This window comes from Octopus sinensis, linkage group LG3, assembly GCF_006345805.1.
Source record: "Octopus sinensis linkage group LG3, ASM634580v1, whole genome shotgun sequence".
NCBI lineage: Eukaryota > Metazoa > Mollusca > Cephalopoda > Octopoda > Octopodidae > Octopus > Octopus sinensis.
In genome coordinates, this window is record NC_042999.1 from 161,949,909 (window position 1) to 161,965,981 (window position 16,073).

At 37.1% G+C, this 16,073-nt stretch overlaps 1 protein-coding gene and 1 long non-coding RNA gene across 2 annotated transcripts in view; one reads left to right on the forward strand and one right to left on the reverse strand.

Annotated features, from left to right (window-relative positions):
- LOC115209582 (zinc finger CCCH-type with G patch domain-containing protein) overlaps positions 1-16,073 on the reverse strand; it is a 231,482-nt gene that overhangs the window by 81,688 nt on the left and 133,721 nt on the right. The window lies entirely within an intron of this gene.
- LOC118762652 overlaps positions 4,977-16,073 on the forward strand; it is a 48,417-nt gene continuing 37,320 nt past the window's right edge. The window contains exon 1 of the long non-coding RNA XR_004998417.1: positions 4,977-6,177. This is a non-coding gene — a long non-coding RNA (uncharacterized LOC118762652). The remainder of the gene's footprint in view (positions 6,178-16,073) is intronic.

Consider the following 16,073-nt stretch of genomic DNA (forward strand, 5'->3'; position numbering starts at 1 on the left):
TAGAGTTATTGAAGTGTTAACTGGGGGACTGATATTGGTCTATTTACATTTTATGCTCATACGCATACCACCACCACCCACCACCACCCACCATCATCATCACTTGAACATCCAGTTTAGATTTTAGATAAGGTGACATTTGTTTAATAAATCTGAAATATATTTTGTATGCTCCTAGATCTCGAGTACTGTCTTCAATCATCATCATTCAATGTCTGTTTTCTATGCTGGCATTGGCGGGACAGTTTGACAGGAGCTGACCAACTGGAGAACTGCACCATTCTCTAATTGTGTGTTTGGGCATGATTTCAATGGCTGGATGCCCTTCTTAATGCTAGCCACTTCACAGTGTACCGAGTGCATTTTTACATGGCACTAGCATCAGTGCTTTTTACATGGTACCAGCACAAGTGTTCTTTATGTGGCAACAGCATGGGTGCTTTTGATGTAGTACCAGCACAGGTGCTTTTTAAGTGGTACCAGCACCCACGAGCTCACAAGACAGGGACCTCTCAGCTGAGAGAGGAAGTGGAACCGAGAGAGTAGAGTATAACAGAGAGACAAAGATAACCCTCTTACTACCAAGGAGATACTTGGCTACCTCACTAGAACCAGTAAGGAGAGGAAGGTGGGAGAGAGTTAAAGAGCGAGATAGCAGTGGAGTACCAAGAGTGGGCAGCACAATTTATTTAAATTAATATATCATTAATAAAAATGTAGTATGAATATTATAGACTTTAATAATGTATAGTAGCTATTAAAATTTCCTTAAAATTTAAATTTATCATCAGTAAACTTGTATCATGTGTTAATATTGTGTAATATACAGTATAATATTGTTAATACAGTAATATTGTGTGTCGATGATATTTAGAAAGTTGATTATTTTTTAGGTTGGTCTATAATCTATTTGGTTTTATTCATATAAATTTATGATATCTTAATATATAAAAGTGAAGTTGTGTGTCTGTCTCCTACGATTTAGATTCCTAACTACTCCCACATTTTGCGGTGCAGTTTAACCAAAACCGGGTATCTTATAGTCGTGATTCATATCGAGCCCTTCTGGGTATTAGCGTGCGTCTACGATGAGTCTACGATTTAAAAAATAATTTACCATCATTTTTTTCCATTTTAATACATTTTTTCGCTATTATATAAGGGAAGTAACTCTCTAAAAATGTCTACGATGAGTCAACGATTTAAAAAAAAATTTACCATCATTTTTTTCCATTTTAATACATTTTTCGCTATTATATAAGGGAAGTAACTCTCTAAAAATACTTATATAGTTATTTCCCTTACAAACCCGAGCAACACCGGGCGATACTGCTAGTTACTCATATAATTTGAGATGAAGCAAATTAAGGACAGCGATGCAGTATTTAAAAAAAAAAATACAAGAAAAACGAGAGAAGAAGAAAGGCAAAATGAAGGTGCTATGATTAAATTTCTCATCAGACCCAACCATCCAGATGAAACTGGTATTACTGTAGAAGGTCATGGAGAGGATGTTGTTAATGAAGCGCAACTTGAAAAGAAGATAGAAGATGGTGATGATGCTGATCCACCACAAACTACACCACAAACAAAACCCTAATATGTGGCTGTGAATTCAAAGAAGTTGTACATCCAGGACAAATAACAAAACTGAAAGATGGAGACTAGAAGACTGTCAAGACTGGTTTTCATGAACTTTACAAAACGGGGAAAAAATCTTGAGAACTTGGATGATATACTATCCATCAAAAGAAGCCAGATTTTGTTTTTGTTGTAAGCTACATTCAAGTGAAAACTCAAAGTTTTGCTCAGTTGATGGTTTCAAATTTTGGTAGAAGTTGAATCCTAAAATACAAGAACACGAATCTAGCCCTGTGCATGAGAATGCATTCACTCAGAGGAAAGAGCTTGAAATACACCAATCCAAAGGCAAAGTAGTAGACAAAGCACAACAAATTCTTGCTGAAAATGAAACACAGAAAATGGAAGCAAATCAAATCCTAACTAGATTCTTGGACATAATTATGTTTCTTGCTATTTTTGTAATTCACATTGAACATTTGAACTTGTATTGTGTCTACCTGTGTGAAACCGTGTGAATATATATCGGAATTTGTATGAACATTTGATCTACATGTTTTAACACTCAGGTGCATTTTCAACATCCAAACAGACTATATATATATAGAGAGAAATAGATAGATAGATAGATACACACACATATATGTATGTATAATATATATATATGTGTGTGTGTGTGCCACTCCCAAACAGTTGAAGGAATCCGGGACAGAGGTAGACCCAAGAAGACATGGGACGTTGAGCCTCACAGAGGCTATAACGAAAGACCGAGAGGTCTGGAGATATGCTGTGACTTCGAAGACCCGACAAATGAAGTGAGTTCATGGCTTACAGGACGGCCTGCTGCGCTTGAGGAGACCTATTGTGTCAAGTTCATCAACATCAAAATAAAAATCGTATGGATATTGTAGTTGTGATACCTGTGCTGGTGGCACTTAGGGCCTCACAGAGGAAATGATGAAGACCGAGACCCCTGAGATATGCTGTTACTGTGAAGACCCAACAAATGAAGTGAGTTCATGGCTCGCAGGACAGCCTGCTGTGCTAACCTTGGATCGAAGAGTGACCCGCTGTTCTCGAGGAGACCTATTGAGTCAAGTACGTCAACACCAACATCAAAATAAAAATCAAATGGAAATTGTAGTTGAGATACCTGTGCCGGTGACACGTAAAAAGCACTGTCCGAACATGGCAGATGCCAGCGCCGCCTGACAGGCGTCCGTGTTGGTGACACGTAAAAGTACCAACCGATCGTGGCCGTTTGCCAGCCTACTCTGGCCCCTGTGCTGGTGGCACGTAAAAAACACCCACTACACTCACGAAGTGGTTGGTGTTAGGAAGGGCATCCAGCTGTAGAAACACTGCCAGATCAGACTAGAGCCTGGTGCAGCCTCCTGGCTGCCCAGACCGCGGTCCAACCGTCCAACCGTCCAACCCATGCTAGCATGGAAAATGGACATTAAACAATGATGATGAGGAGGAGGATATATAATTGCAGCATGGAAGGTGTTTATAAGCCAGTTAAAAACACACAAAAACCATTAGATTCACTTCAACATTTAAATTTCATTTGCCAAAATATTTTTGTCGCTTTGAGACCGTGACCTGTTCACTGACAAAATTCCATGCTGCATATAAGTAAGCAAAGACATTTGAGTGTTCACACACAAAGTAAGATATCACAACAGTTAATATCATCTGCAGTGAATATGTTTAAATGAGAATATTAACAGCAGTAATATCGACGGTTCAACAGGTCTAATACCATTATATAGCTATAAAATTTAAAGTTAGCACAAGGCATGAAGATGCGGAAACAGCAGCGACCTGTTTAGAAACAGGAGCTAAATTCCTAATCAACCACCTGAAAGCACCAAATGACAAAAAAACAACAGTAGGCAAAAAAAACGGATAAAGAATTAAGACATTAAAAAAAGCATATCTTTAAAGAATATGCCATTCAGATACTCATATACCATGGTTTCAGATTCTGGCCTGAGGGCCTCAACTTTCTTCAGTATGAGTCACAGATAAAAATTCTAAGCCTGTCACATTATAAGTCTGCCTGTGTTATGGCTTGTTTTGTGCCAAGTCGGTCCACATGGTGCAAAATATATATAAGCAAAAACATTTGAGTGTTCACACATGAAGTAAGATATCACTACTGTTAATATCATCTGCAGTGAATATTTTTAAATGATAAATATTTACAGCAGTAATATAGGCAGTTCAACAGGTCTAAAAGCATTATATAGAATCTGAAACCATGGTATATGAATATCTGAATGGCATATTCTTTAAAGGTATACTTTTTTTATGTTGAATCACATGTGTCTCGAGATGGGCTAGAGAGTTTCTATTTTGGATATATTTGGGATACTTAATTGTGCTCATGACTTAGTGCTTGCTTCGTCCATGGGTATAAGTAAGTATTTCACTTATTTCTTTGCCGCATTTATCACTGATGAAGGGAAGTTTCTTATGAACTAACTCTGAAATCAGGTCCGATATGTTAATAACGAGATTTTTTAGATTTTTAGAAATTCTGTCGGCTTTCTTCGAAGCGTGTGCTTGTAATGATAAATTACATGGTTATTGACGTTATGTCTATTTTCGGCATATTTTGGCATTAGAAATTTTTTCTTTTGCTCTTACTTATAAATTGTATATATATATATATATATATATATATATATATATATATATATAACCTTTAGCCAATTTGACATCACCCCAAGTACTTGTATAAAATACAGAAGTTATAATAAATGTCAGACAATAAATATAACTGTATGAAGCTGTGGGTGAGGAGTTTTGTTTGAACATGTTAAATTGTTCCCCGAGTAATGTGCAGTGTGTGTATGCGCGCGCACATACAAACACACACACACTATAGAAACCTGTAATAATTTTTCAGATAAACTGAGTGTGTCAGTGATTGCATGTACTTGTATATGGCTGGCAAAAAGTTTAAGAAACTTTACTTCACAATAGTGACTTCCCCCCTTTCGTTTCTGTATTTGAAAAATCCAGCCTCGTTAACGTTGTCAAATTGATTCTGCATGAAGATTACGTTGGAAGTAGAAGTGTCTTAAGAATGCTCAACTAATAATAAGTAGTTTAGTTGAACTTGATACTTTCCAAATCAAGTGAACAAAGAACCACAACATGGTCAATTGACCTGCCTGAGATACCGATATAGCAGCCAAATTTCCCTCAATTCACATACTACTGTTTTAAAAATGATGAACGCAATACCTTTAGTAGTCTTTGATATAGTATTTGAAAAATAATTTGGAGGATAATTCAGTACAGTAGCTTGAAGTGGGATCAGAAGAGGAAGAATCTGCGCCGGGCGACATTTTTACAGAGGAGGCACTTTTTGTCCTTTGTATAAACCTATATAGGCTTCGGGGCCCGAGATTAGTGGCCAATTGAAGGGCTGCTCTGAACCTAGCTACGTCACTGGGATTTTTAAAAATGTAGAATAGTCGTAGCTGGACGGTTATGATCATCAAAGTCTGCAGTAAGTGTTGAATTGAGACTAAACAAATGAATGTGTATATGTGTGTGTGTGACAGAGAGAAAGAGAGAATTTTGAGAGAAAATGTTTGAAGGGAACAGAATGAAGATGAATTCGATCAAACATGAGCTGCGCCTAAGCGACCACTCACTGACAACCCAAACCTATCACCGTCATAAGAACAACAGATGACAGTTTTTTTTTTAAATATTAATATTAAACGTTAGCCAGTCTAGCATCACCATATCACGTTTAACACGCTCCAGTTCCACAATATGTCAGTGGAGCCAGTCATTATTTCATAGCACTTATCAACCGACCATGCAGCCATCTCCTTTCTCGGCTTGAACCCCTTCTCTTCCAAACCCAGCCAGCCATTACGAAATCACCGCCACCGCTAATTACCGCTCTCTCAATCACTGACCTCTCTTACTGACCCACACCTTTTCCACGCCCACCAGCACTCCGCAACCAACAATACCACTCGGACTCTCCCACCACCACCACCACCACCACTATCCACGCTCTCCCACCACTTTTCAACCACTATAACTACAATCAACATCACTACCTCATCGACAATTCTAAACTGGGATGGTTATGAGACGGCCACACTCACTCATACGCACATCTAACCTACGGGACCAAACACTACACTCTGGTTTAAACAGAGAAAGAGAGAAAATATAAGCCAGCCAGAGAGAGAGAAAGGAAATTTAGTGGTAGAAAAAAAACTGTAAACGAAAGAGAAAGAAAGAGAGTAACGCCGTCGAGGCCAGCCAGACAGATGTTGATCTTTGTCAAGAGATTCGGACGGTGTTTCGGTTTCACCTAAGTTGGACTCAACAACAAGTGAAAAAAAGCTGCACATCTATATAAAATACAAGTTTGCACCACACAGGTAGGCATGTGTGCATACTGTAATTAATACTGATTAAAACGCTTAAGAAATCAGACTATATATATATATATATATATATATATATATATATGAGTGTGTGTTTATTTATAGAAATAGAGAGGGCGAACTAATCTAATCGGATATTAAGGAAAGATTGATACCCAATTGTCGAGTAAGTAACCTGCTTAATTAAATATACTTGTTGGTTTTTAAGTGCGTCTTGCTTGCTTGTGCGTGTGTGCTTTGTGGGTGTCTGATTGTAAATTGATGTGTTTAAAACTTTGTGCTTTTACCTCCAAAACATGTTGGCTCTGTAAACATGTATTTGTTTTAGACATACACGCGTATAAACACTCACCCAACAAATACACTCATTTGTATATGTATTTCTGTGTTTATATAATGTACGTATTTGTTTGTTTTTAAATACACGCACATATTTCATTCATTAATAGTTAATCTGTGGATCTTTTTCCACGCTATATCGCTTCTTCCATCGCTCAGTTTATTTCCACCTCCTTCCTCTTCGTCTGTCAATCTTTCCACAAACATATTCTACGTCTGTTGGTATTGTTTGTATACATTTGCACACAGCTACCTGAGCTGCGATGAGAAGAGAAAGAGAAAGTGTATGGGTGTTTATATATATGCGAAGTAGCAACAGTGATAACTCGGCTTGGAATGAATGAAAAAAGATTTACCTTTATTGACTATCTTTCTCAAAACGCACGCACACACTCACACTTTATTCCCTCATGTTCGCAGCGACAGATTTTATCGGTTGATTTATATCTGAATGTGTGTCTATATATATATATATATATATATATATATATATATATATATATATAAATGAATGAATGTTTTTATATATAATGAACGTGAAATACAGGAAGGGACGAACACGGAACACAGACAAATCATTCGAAGCCTTCAATCTTCAGTCAGACACCGAATCATCATAGCAAATTTCGGCTGTTCAATTCTGATATTTGCTCCAACTCGGCCAGCCCCAAGAAAAAAACTAAGCTGTAAGCATTAGATTTTTGGTAGAAGACAGGAATGTGAACGCACAAGACGGATGTGAATACAAGAGACGAAAACGAAATTGAAAACAGTAATGAATAAACAAAACATATATAACGATGGTTGTCATACGACTTTAGACCAAATGAGACAAAAACACAACAACAACATAGCTGGCGTAGAAATAATTACCGTTTCGGTAGCGGGGACACATGTTGGTCGAGATACGAAGGCCAACAGAATGGTTTAAGAAGCAGCAGGTCCAGGAGAGAGAGAAAGAGAGACAGAGAGAGAGGGAATCAAAGAGGCTGGAAGGCAGGGGACAGAATCAGTGACCAAGAGAAAAGAGAGAAGAAGGGATTAAGGAGGATGGGAGGAAGAGGGGAGGAAGAGAGGGGAAGAATCGGAGGGCGCAAAAAGTTTGGTGAAGAAGCAATGGCGGGTAGTAAAAGACAGTGTGTATAGAAGTCGTGCAGGGTTTAAAATGGACAAACAAACGGGGGGTGCACGTAACGCCGCAATAATATAAGAATGAATGTTTTTTATATAATGAACGTGAAATACAGGAAGGGACGAACACGGAACACAGACAAATCATTCGAAGCCTTCAATCTTCAGTCAGACACCGAATCATCATAGCAAATTTCGGCTGTTCAATTCTGATATTTGCTCCAACTCGGCCAGCCAAGAAAAAAACTAAGCTGTAAGCATTAGATTTCTTGGTAGAAGACAGGATGTGAACGCACAAGACGGATGTGAATACAAGAGACGAAAACGAAATTGAAAACAGTAATGAATAAACAAAACATATATAACGATGGTTGTCATACGACTTTAGACCAAATGAGACAAAAACACAACAACAACATAGCTGGCGTAGAAATAATTACCGTTTCGGTAGCGGGGACACATGTTGGTCGAGATACGAAGGCCAACAGAATGGTTTAAGAAGCAGCAGGTCGCAGGAGAGAGAGAAAGAGAGACAGAGAGAGAGGGAATCAAAGAGGCTGGAAGGCAGGGGACAGAATCAGTGACCAAGAGAAAAGGAGAAAGAAGGGATTAAGGAGGATGGGAGGAAGAGGGGAGGAAGAGAGGGGAAGAATCGGAGGGCGCCAAAAAGTTTGGTGAAGAAGCAATGGCGGGTAGTAAAAGACAAATATCTTTAGATTGTGTGTTTGTTCAATATTGAACAATATACATCTGTAAATAGTCATCCAAGCGAAAGATATTAACCTACACATGATATACAGATATCATGTACTTATGTGTATATGTACTACATATTTATATATGTACGGATAAACAGACACCAGAGACAGTTATATACGCACAAAATTATATAAACAAATACGAATGTTACGCGCGTGTGTATGCGTGTATGGTCCCACTGCGCAGCAACCCGCATATTTTCGGGTTAACCTAAGATTTGTGAGGGCCGTCGCAGTCTCGGCATTTTCAGAGACGATCACAATGTTTCTGTCTTAGAATTAAGGACCACACAGGGTCGCGCTGATTCTGTGTCTGTCTCAGGATTATTTTAAGGGCGAGCCCAGGGTGGTTTGTCAGGGTCATGTAATATGAGCCATGTGCCGCATTTGAAGTCACAAATGTGAAGCGTAAGTACTCTGCAAGGAACTTTCTGAACATTCTATGGACGTGAGAAACACTAAACGTAACTTCTTGTTAACGCTTTAGTTTTCCATGCCTGTTTTTTCCATAATCGATTCAGCCATGTGTGTATGTGTGCGCCTGTGTGTGCGTGTGCAGAAAGAGGGGGAGAGCCCGTCGGACAAAATACTCAGCGTTATTTCTTATTCAATGTCCAAGTTCAAATCTCAGCCTTATATTCTTATGGGATCGATAAATAAAATATGGGCAAGTACTGGGTTCGATGTAATCGACTAGCCTCCTCCTACAAAATTTCAAACCTTGTGCCAAGAGTAGAAAGAACTATTATGCGGCGAATCGTCCGAGACGGTTAAGGTCGTCGGACAGAATGCCCCGCGGTGCTTGTTCTGGCTTTTTACGTTCTCAGTTCAAACCCTGCAGAGATCCTCTTTTCTTTTCATCCCTTCGAGATCGACAAAATAACGTACCATTCAAGTACTGGAATAAATAACTCCATCCCATCAACTTTGTTGACCTTATATTCAAATTAGAAACAATTATTATTATTCAGTAATCTTAAATATATTACGTACTTGAAAGTACGCAATATAAGCAAGGCTTTTCAACAATACAGATACATTTTGCAGTGAACTACCAAATATCTCTCTGTGTGGCTCGGGTTTGTGCAGCGTTTTAGTTTGATTTTTTTTTTTTTCATTACCCTAATATTTGCCCAGGACCTTGTAGTGCAACTGTCTTGTACACTGTGTATTTTCTAAGTCCTTGAGTTTTGGTAATGGATTTGTAATGTTTTTTTTTTATTTTTTAATAATTTCTAAACAGGACTATAGATTGTTTCTGTTTTCAGTCTCAACATTCAGGTTATTTCTTTTACAAAATCTTTATAGTTGCATAATTTTTCCATTGTTTTTTTTGGGTGTGACTCATAATTATCTGTTGGGGCAGATACTTCCATTTGAAGGCCTACCATTTTCTCTTGTTCCTGGCTGTGTGAGTTATTACTATATTGCAGAATATACTCACTTTATCACTCCCTGAAACTGTCTCCTTCAGTCTTTTTATACCACTTCTTCTCTGTTCATATTTTATTATGATACCATGACTTCTAGTGTGTGGAAGTCACAACTAACCGAGTTGGAGATATATTCTTTCTTCGCTAAGACCAGACAAACAGAGACAATTTGTTTCATTGTTCTAGATTTCCACACGTTCTGCAGTGAATGTATTCTGCTTCATTACATATTCATAGTAATTTCTGGTGAGGAGGCCTTGATCCTATGCTGCAGTCAAGAATTCTTTAGTCAGCTTCTATGTTCTGCGTTTCTCAGGGATTTTTGGTATTTTTCTTCCAGTTCCACCCCCTTCAGCGTTTTGTTAGGGACTTTTCTGTAGCCCTATTTTTAGCTTTGCTTTCAACTTTTTCACAATTTCTGTTTCTCCTTTATCTTCAACTGTCTGTCATTTCAGCTTCTATTTTGAAGACAGGAAACTTGTCTTATTTTTTGCTTTGTATTAGTTTTCTATTATTCTGTACTAGATATTTTTGTAGCAGTTTGCTGTATATTGCATAGTAGTTTTCTCATAAAAAGCTTCCCGTCTTCCTGAATTCATAGAAAATGCAGTCATTTTGATTTCCTATCTTGTTTTGTTACTTCATTTAGTATCCAGTTGAGACTTATCGACAAAAGTATTGATGTCTATTAACTTCATTTATTTATTATCAAGTGAGAGAGTAGCGCATGCCATAAAAGTAACAGTGGAGTACAACTATACAAGTCTAACATACCCATCTTGACTACCTGTCTGATAAGGGTACACACCAGACACATGCATCACAACCATATGTGCATGACATGGTGACTTCATATCAAGATAAACAGCGCATTATTATTATTATTATTATGATTAGCATGTCGTCAAAAGTGCCAACAGTTTTATCGATGATAGAAAATGGTGTATCAAAACAATGAGAGAAACTATTGCTAAATGCGACAGCAATTGAGTAAATATATTTATATACATAGAATCGAAGCACTTAGAGAATCAGATACATACGTAACGAAAATATCGCCCACAAAATGTGTGTGTGTATATATATATATATATATATACTACCCACAAGGGACCAAACATAGAGGAGACAAACAAGGACAAACAAAGGGATTGAGTCGATTACATCGATCCCAGTGCGAAACCGGTACTTTATTTATCGACCCCGAAAGGATGAAAGGCAAAGTCGACCTCGGCGGAATTTGAACTCAGAAAGTAACGACAGACGAAATATCGCTAAGCATTTCGCCCGGCGCGCTAACGTTTCTGCCAGCTCGCCACCTTATAATATATATATATGCACACATACATACACACAGACCCATTATGTGAAACATATATATATATATATATGAAACCTCCATTTTTCCGTGCTCGCATGGGCCAAACAGGTTTTGTATGGCTAGATGCCCTTCCTGTCACCAACCCTTAACTATGTGCAAGTAATATTTCGCCATGCCCATACAGGTTTATATGGAGGACTGGAAATCAAAGAACACCTTTTGCATGACAGTGGCACTTACCTACTATCATTGCTCAATGTCAAGGCAAGGAGAAAGCTAACACACACACATACATATAGTCTCCTTTCAGTTTCCCTCAACAAAATCTACTCACAAGGCTTTGGTCACCTCTAGGATATAGATGTGCCTATCCATGCCTGTATGTGTGTGTGTGTATATATATATACATACACACACGCATACACACGTAGATATGCACACACGCTCATATATTTTTTTTGTTCTTTTACTTGTTTCAGTTATTAGATGCAACCATGCTGGAGCACCACCTTGAATTTTAATTGAACGAATCAACCACAGTGCTTATTTTTTAAGTATGTGCGACACACATACACATATACAATGAGGTTTTTTCAGTTTCCATCTGCCAAATTAACTCACAAGGCTTTGGTCAGCCTGAGGCTGTAGCACAATAGTTACCAACCTTTTCACTACCAAGGACCCCTTTTATTTAAATGAGTTTTCCCACAGACCCCTTTCAATATACTTATCCTTATATATATATATATAATGGGAAGCTTTATGAAAATAAACAAAAGACGAAGGCAGGTGGAGTACAAACAAACAATTGTATTAGTATGGCGCTCAGGAATATAAATAAAACAAGTCTTTTACATTTCGAGCCTACGCTCTTCAACAGAAAGATACACAGAAAAGAAACACGGAGAGAAACAAGGAGATATATATATATATATATATATATATATATATATATGAAATTTTGAATTTAGTTCACAGACCTCCCCCCCCCCCCAAGTACTATCTTTGTGGACCACGAGGGGTCCACAGACCACAGGTTAGGAACTACTGCTGCAGTAGAAGACATTTGCCCAAAGTGTCCCTCTGTAGGACTGAATCCAGAACCGTGTGGTCGGGAAGCAAAGCTTACTACCCACAGTGGATGATTTAATCAACTGACTCCTTCTTCTCTACCAAATTTCAGGCCTTGTGCTCTTATCAAAAACAACTGTTATAGTGTCTGTTGTAATATACTCTTTAGACCTTGAATATAAGTCAGATTTGCTATTCATCCTTGTGCAATGATACTAAAGTTAATTCAGTCTACTATAGCCCTACTCTCCCACTCTGTAAATCTGTGTAATCCACTAGCTCCTGTTTACCCTTCTAGCTTTACAATGGATATATCTAATTCCTTACCCTAGTTTTTTGTCTAATATCATTACTGCAAAATAGGAATTCAGTGCATATAACATAGATTCTTGTGTGAGACCCAAGTTTTATCACTGTGAAGGGCACTTCTTTTGGTGGTGGGGAGAGGTGACACAAAACCTAAAGAATTACATAGACTAAGATAAGAATGATTAAAAATATTTTTCATAACATAATGAACTCATTAATTTCAAAAGATCAAAAGTCTTTCAGCAACCACTGTCTTGACTTTTTTTCTTTATTACATGACATACATAAAATAATATCATCCAACATGCCCATCCTTGAGGAACAGTGATAAATAGGATAATTATATGAAAAGTATTCTACATAAATAGTATCAAGATTCTGGTATCTGTAGATTATAAGGGCACCTGTTGGGAAAAAATTACCTCTTTAGAGGGAAATTTTAAGAGAATTCAATCTACACCAAGCCATGGTTAAGACATAACTTCTTAAACGGTCGTGGTGACCTCTGATAGATTTAGCACAGGCAAAACTTTCAAAGACAATTTATTTAATCTCTTATGAAGTCTAACTTTATGAAAGAGAGAAAGAAAAAGTTTAATAAAGAAATAAAATAATCTTTATGTAAGAATTCCTCAAGGTGTGGGTTTCCTCCAAGGTAAAATGGTTGGGAAATGCTGAGTCAGAGTATGAAGATGCATATATGACTGAGTAATCTTTATATATAAAAGTGAGGTTGTGTGCTGTCTGTCTCCTACGATTTAGATTCCTAACTACTCCCACATTTTGCGGTGCAGTTTAACCAAAACCAGGTATCTTATAGTCATGATTCATATTGAGCCTTCTGGGTATTAGTGCACGTCTACGATGAGTCTACGATTTAAAAAAAAATTTACCATCAATTTTTCCCATTTTTAATGCATTTTTGGCATATATAAGGGAAGTAACTCTCTAAAAATTTATTATTAAATCTCAGAACGTAAAAAGCTACAGTAACAACCCCCCCCTTTGTGGTTAGCCATATTGAGATGGCTATTATACTTTACATCTCTAAAAATGCTTATATAGTTATTTCCCTTACAAACCCGAGCAACGCCGGGCGATACTGCTAGTTATAAATATGCATGAAGTGTAAGAGAGAGAGGGAGAAATGGAAAGAACACAGCCTGCAGTTAGAATCTTTTGGTTGATCAAACAAACATTATTCAAAAATGCATTTGTATGAGATTAGCTCACTACTTTTTGTAGAAGGGTACACTAGGCTCCAAAAAACACAGGACTATACTGTTAACTACAGATGAAAGGAGGGTGAAGAGCAAAGTTAATCCTGAAGGGACATGAACTTCACCTTTTACTTGTCAAGTTTGAATCATGATGGTCAATAAAAACGAATGTCAAACTCAATTGAGCTGACTCCAAAAGTTGTGGCCTCGGCTTATGTGAGAAAATATCATTATTATTAATGAAGACCTTCATTTTGTGTAAAATTTCCTGTTGCTTTCATAGTAGACAAAACCAAGATATATTTTTTCTAAAGTTCTAACAATTTTGCTAGCTGGCTGTCTTTTATTACTGCAAAACAATAATAAAACAAAAACAAATATAAGAGTGTGTGTGTATATATGTATATGTTTTCGATAATTAATGTGGCTCTATCATTAGAGTTTCAGTTACGATAATTTTGTTTTTAAATGGCTAAACCAAATAATATATAAACAAAATATGTCAGATTGTTCAACCCTTTAGCATTCAGATTACTCTGTTAAATGAAATGCTTATTTATTCACATTGTTTTGAATCAATCATGCATTATCCCATGGTTCAAGATTTTGATGATGTGAATGTTTATTTTTAGAATGACATTGTAGGGTAGATGTGAGAGGCCAAATCTAGCCATTTTGAACACAGATATTTGGGCCAGATATGGCCAGTTTAAATAGTAAAGGTTTAAATGAATATAACTCTGTTGAGTGAAGCTAATTTTTGAAAGTTGGACAGGTGACAACGACTACAAATGACAAAGTTATAACACTTAACAAATCCATTGAATGCAGTGCTCAGGAGTATTTCAATTTTAAGGAAGAGTTTTTTTTAACCTATGGTAGCTGATTAGTATGTACTCTTAGTGTGAAAATTTTGTCTTTTTCTTTGTACCACAAAAACTGGCCAAAGTTAGGGTACAATATTAAGGAATACAGTGAAAAGAGTAAATTCATATCTGATTTTGTTTAGTCACAAATCACTTTTCAATTCTCAAGAATATGTGAATCTTGTAATGTGTACACTCAAGTGTGTATGGCAGGTTTCTCATACACACTTTACACATGTTAGAAATAGTAACCAAATCTCTGTTCATATCATTACCAACTGGCTTAAAAAGGGAAAAGATATATTGGATGATATAGTTCTTCACCATCATTGTTAAACATTCATGTTCCATGCTGGTGTGGGTTGGATAGTTAAACAGAAACCTAGAAGCCAGAAAATTGCACAGAACCCCAATGTCTGTGTTGGCATGGTTTCATTGGCAGGATACTCTTCCTAATGCCAAAAAATTTACAGAATGTATAGGGTACTTCTTCACAGCACCAGCACAAGTGAAGTTGCTATGCAGCTTGCAGGACTAAGATTCCTTTCAACTGAGTAGGGCTACAGTAGAAAGGGATACAGCATTGTGCTGGGAGAGGAGGGGTTAAAATGTTAGAGGAGGGGTTAAAATGTTAGAGGAGGGGATAAACAGAACAGAAATTTTGGTGCAGATGAGTTACATGGCTACCCATATAACTATAAGAGAAGGGACAAGAACAAAAGAGGTTTATTACTTTGGAGGAGCTACATGGCTATTCTCTACCCTTGAGAAAAGAAAAAATATGATTGCCATATCTAGAACACTTTCAGATAATAGGTCTATTGAATCTGGGTTGACAGAGAGCTAAACAACAACATGATTCTAAAGTGATATCAATGACCTCTACTTACCATATTCCTCCATTCCCCGTTCATGTTTTTCTGTTTTTGATCTTTTTTTTTCCCCTTTGGAATAATTACACCCATTGGTTGGTGCATTTCCTCAGATTTACAGTTTGTATAGAACAACCTGTAGATTAAATGAACAGGAATTCTGATTTCCTTCTCGTAACATTTTGTTAGTCAGTTTTCTCACATGGAGTGCAGGCCAAAGTACTTGCTTGGCTTTCTCATGTGTGTGTAGTTATACAGGGAGGGAGAAAGGAAGGGGTGAACTATACAAACTCCTATTAATTATTTCAAAGCTTCAATTTGCCTTCTATTTTATTTTCTGCAAAGATATGGTTTAATTGATTAATTACAAATTATCAGTACATTACTGGTACCCATTTTATTGATGTTTTTGAGCAATCTAGAGGCGTGATTTGATCCCTGAACAGTGAACTACTGTAATGTATTTGTTTCTGAAAGCCTTCAGGAAACAATGAAGATCATTTTGTGTTTACATATAAGAAAAGATATAAAGAGGTGAGACTTGTTTCAGAATGAAGAAGCCTTCAATCAAGGTCACTAGCTCGACACTCCTTCTACCACCACACCTACAGACAGTGAATAAAAACTTTACAGATTCCATGCAAGTACATGACAACAACCAGATGAATATGGGGTGGATAAAGGCATTCACCAATCAGCTGAGGTGGTGGGGTATATTTAGTGTGTGTGTATGAATATGAAT